This window comes from Mastomys coucha, unplaced genomic scaffold (genome assembly GCF_008632895.1).
Source record: "Mastomys coucha isolate ucsf_1 unplaced genomic scaffold, UCSF_Mcou_1 pScaffold13, whole genome shotgun sequence".
NCBI classification, from domain to species: Eukaryota; Metazoa; Chordata; class Mammalia; order Rodentia; family Muridae; genus Mastomys; species Mastomys coucha.
Window position 1 is genome coordinate 77,021,012 of NW_022196895.1, and position 4,921 is coordinate 77,025,932.

The window sequence follows — 4,921 nt, forward strand, 5'->3', positions numbered from 1 at the left end:
CAGCAGATGCCGGGATGAAAGGGGAGCCGAGCCGAAGCCTGAGCGTGAACATGCTGGTGCACGTCATAGTGGGCTTCATCATGACAGGATCTCTCTCTCTCTCTCTCTTTCTCTCTCTCATATAATGCATTTTGATTACACATATTTCCCTTATATAACTCTCCCCACCCCAAAGATCTCTTTCCTCTTCCCATCTAACTGCCAGCTTTAATCATCCCCCTCCCGTTTTTGTAAGCCATCGAGGTTCATTGGGGTCACTTCTCCATGAGTGACTTACCATTGGCTGCATCACTGAAGGGAATTTCTGTCTTCCCACCCATGTTACCCTCCATAAAGATCCTCCGAGAGGATGAGGATGTAGTGAGCCACTCCATGCTCTGTGGCAGTGTCTGCAGGACCAATCTTGAGCAGGTAGTCCGAGTGGGTAGTCACAGCTGCCTAGAATTCAGAGGGCAAGCAATGGCTGTGCCATGCTTGGAAGACTGTGCTCCATGGCACTCGAGTGAGCTGCTGGGTCCCACATTTTTTCTTGGGGATCCTTGGGGCTGCAGCTACTTCCTAGTGGAATTCCAGTTTAGCTGCAGTCAAGCTCCTGGCTGTGTGTGTGTGTGTGTGGGAGGGTAGGTACTGACATCATGTTGGGGAACTGCAGTCTCAGGGACTACCTGGCTCCGGCACTGGTGGCTATGTTCATTTCTCTCCAGACAACGATCCTGAACAGGGCCTAGAACTCTTGAACCTGATCTTGGATCCCCATGAGACTCCATCTTTATTGCCAGAATGCCAGAAGACCCCCTCCTTCTTGCCCAGGCCACTCTGCCCTCTGCCCTGGGAGCCTTGGGAACCATCTCAAGTCATTCAGGGGTTCTTTATGGCTTGAGGATGATGGGTGCTGAGGGAGGAAGACAGCCGGCCGGTGAGGCTGTGTCTCTCATTGGCCTGACCTCTTCATCTTGTAGAGCAGATGAAGGCCTGTGCTAGCTCCTATGTAGGCTGCTGGGCACACTGCCACTTGAAGGGATGTCAGGACCTTCCGTAGCGGCTGACAGACTGGAGGGGAGATTTAGGCCCTGTTTCTGGCATTGAGAAGGAGTTTGTGTGTAGGGGTGTGAACGCCTTAGCATGCACATGCAACTCAGAGGGCACCACTGTGGAGTCTCCCCCCCCCCCCCCCCCCCCCCCCCCCCCCCCGAGCTCTGTGTGGATTCCAGGGATTAAAGTCAAGGCCCCAGGCTTTCCTGGCAAGAGCTCTCCTGTTTGGCGACTGAGGCCCTTCAAAGATGAATGCCTGGGCTCCTTCCAGGGTGAGGCTGCATGCCTGCTGTATGCATTTTCTACTCTTCAAGAACCCAAACAGGTACAGACCGCATCTGAACCACAGGGCATGGCTCTTCTCTGTGCTTCTTGTTAATGCATGGGATAGCTCAAGAACCTGTTATTTGAAAAGACAAAGAAGAAATATTCCAGGCAGCATCAACAGAGTGCTAAAAGAATCCTGGACAGCTGTGGTAGTCTGTATATGCTCAGCCCAGGGAGTGGCACTATCAGGAGGTGTGGCCTTGTTGGAGTGGGCGTGGCCTTGTTGGAGTGGGTGTGGTTTTGTTGGAGTAGGTGTGGCCTTGTTGTGGTAGCTGTGTCACTGTGGGTGTGGGCTTTAAGACCCTCATCCAAGCTGCCTGGAAGTCAGCTGTTAGCAGTCTTCAGATGAAGATGTAGAACTCTCATTTCCTCCTGCACCGTGCCTGCCTGGATGCTGCCATGTTCCCGCCTTGATGATAATGGACTGAACCTCTGAACCTGTAAGCCAGCCCCAATTAAATGTTGTCCTTTATAAGAGTTGTCTTGGTCATGGTGTCTGTTCACAGCAGTAAAACCCTAACTATAAGGCAGAGGCTCACAGAACAGAACCACTAGATCGAGTTTGTTCTCATCAACCCAAGGAGCCATTCCATCAAAAGTACACAACAGGCAGCTCACTTTGGGAGCACAGCTGGGAGCTGGCTGGTTGAGGGTCTGGGGTCTAAATCCATAAATCTAGAGGAAGCTTTGCCTCCTACTGCATTCAGCAAGCGGTTACTGAGCAGTGTGGAGCTCCCAGACACTGTGTGAGGTGTCCTAGCCTAGCTCAGCCCAGCTGTGGAGCTGTGGGAGCTGTAGAGGTTCTGGGTACAGGGATAGAGTGGCCATCTGCACAGTGCCACAGGGAGCTCTTTGCAGCCCTCATTGCCCCCCGCAGCTGGGGACCCAGAAGGGATCCCAGAGCAAGCATGTCCGACAGGGAGGGAGGGGACATGGTTTTACTTGGTACTTTCGAGTCTACTGAGTTTATACAGACCTCTGTCACCTGTTGCCTCCAGAGCACCTGCTGACTCCAGAGGTACAGTGACCAGGAGAAGGTCACTTGTAACCAGCCTGGAGATTAGAGCTGATGCCTGGAAAAGGGGGAGAAGAGCTTCTTGAGAGGAAAGCCTGTCAGGTGGCTGGACAAAGCTTGATCCTTTGGGATCCACACTTGGTGGCAGTGGGAGGCATGCACTTTCCATGAATGTCACCTGTTCCTATGCTTTGCAAGGAGGCATGTACAAAGGTGTTCTTTTGGGCATTTCCATGTAGGAGCACTGTATTCTATTATTCATTGTCATTCTACAGGGGAATTTTCAAAAGTCCATGCCCAGCCCTGCTATCCGTATAGCCCAGGACCTCTTGTTTATGGCAGAGAAGAACAGACATTGCCATCCACAGACGTACCTGAGGTATACATATCAGAGAAAGACAGGGGCTGTACTTGAGTGTCTCTTTGTGTTCAGGGACATTGAAGGTAGTTGTGGAGAAGGAGGGGAAGAGACAGAGGCAGGTGAGGGGACACTGCATTGCTATCTCCTGGAGAAGGCACAGGTTTCACTTTTGCACTGAAACTGTAGCAGCTGAGGGTCATCTGGCCCCAAAACTGTGGAGGGATTTCCCTGATGTGCTGCTAACTGTCTCAAGAGATGAAGAGCAGACAGAGCCAGTGTATGGGCACTGATGCTTCCAAAAGGCAGTGGCCTCATTGTGGCTGTGGTCAAGATGTGTTCAGGCTGTAGTCCAGAGCATCGGCACCCAGCTGTTTTCCACCGAACTTGAACCACCAGTGCACATCTGTGAGTATCTTTGCCGGACAAAGGCCCGTGCTGAGTGTCTTCCTCAGGCTCTCTCTGCCTTAGATTTTGCAACAGAGTCTCAAATTGAACTTTGGTGTGATTGATCTGCTAGACTCCGGGTTCCTGTCCTTCTATGCTTCCACATGCAGATTCTCACTCACATGGGCACTGGGGATCAGACTCAGACCCATGCTTGCATGCCACCCCCCTGTGCCCAGCCTTTTTTTGTCAAGTGTATTTGAGGAAGTAGGATGGACAGAGATATGCTGCTCTGTTATGTGGACCTCAGTCACCTGATCCATATAGTGAACATGTTGAGCATCATGTCACCCTGTGGGTCCTCTGAGGACCTACACTCTATTCCCACTCCACTCTGTTCCAGCCTGTTTTCTTCAAGCCCAAGTGCTAGTGCAGAAGTGTTTTCATTCTGCGGAGATTGATTCCATTTGGTGATGATATTCCACAGCAAGCATGAAGCTGCACCTCTAATGCTTCGGTAGGAAGTAGAAGAGCTCTTGTGGAGTACAGCTGCCAATTCAGTCCTGGTAGGTAGAAACCTTAAGCTGTGTTTGCGTGCTCAGCCAGCTGGATACTGGTGGTGTGTCCACACTATAGGCAAAGCAATCCTTATTCATCATACCCATGAACAGGTGGCATCTTGGGATGCCTTTGATCCTGACTAGGGCTTTGGGAGCAGGCAGTTCAGCCATTGTTAATCCCAGTGTCAGGTTTGGCTGCTTCTGGGGAGCTCTGTTTGTCTCCCACAGAGTGACAGAGGTCTGAATGGGATACCACCTGGCAGTCCTCTCCATACAGACCAGGGGAGGATTCTGAAGCCAGGCCTGGGGTTGTATGTAGTTTTTGGTCTGCCCTCATGCCAGGGTGAGATTATAGGAATCTTCTACAGCACTCCCTGTTCCTCCTCCCTTCCTCAGGATTAAAAAAAAATGTGTTGGGGATGCAATCCAGGCTCCTGTGAATACTTGGCAAATGCTACCACTGTTTTGTAGCTCCAAACTTCTTGAGACTGGGTCTCTCTACAGAAGATGCCTAGGCTGGCCTCGAACTTGCAATCTTCCTGACTTGGCTTCTGGAGTAGCTGGTAGCTGGGCTAGCAGCTCTGTGCCACCTGGATCACTTTTCTGCTTTATTCACTTGACTGGCAGAAAATTTCTCAGAATAATTTCTTCTCATTTCAGAAATATTACTCTGAATTTAGTTTAGAAAAATAATAATGAAATAATTAACATTAAAAAGTAAGATTTATTTTCTTGGCCTTTGGGTTGTTATGGTTTCATTTGCCACAGTGCTTAGCAGCCCATAGTATAACTGGCAATTTTAACAGTTAAATTTACAGTTTTAAACAGTTTTTATGATGCCCAGCTCCATCAACTTGACACATCTACTGTTAAAATAACTGTTTAAACACTGTATTTACAGTTCAAATCATTCACAGTTACTGCTAAATTACTCATTTCAACTATTTGTTGTCAAAAACATTTTTATAAAAATGATGGAGTGAAGACAGCTGATCCTGTAAGTTTGAAATATTTGGATTACATCAATGCATCTCATTTAAAACAATTCCAATTTTTTTTAAAAAAAACTGGGAAACTTATGTATGACATTTATAGTAGAAGGTAGTAAGTGACACAAGTGAGGAGAATTGACTGTGTGTACCTGGCCACTCAAAGGCAAGGTGTCTTACATGAAGGTTCTGTCAGCTTCGGGTTTGGGATGAAGTGGTTTTTTGTTTTCTTTTCTTTCTTTTTTTTTTTTTT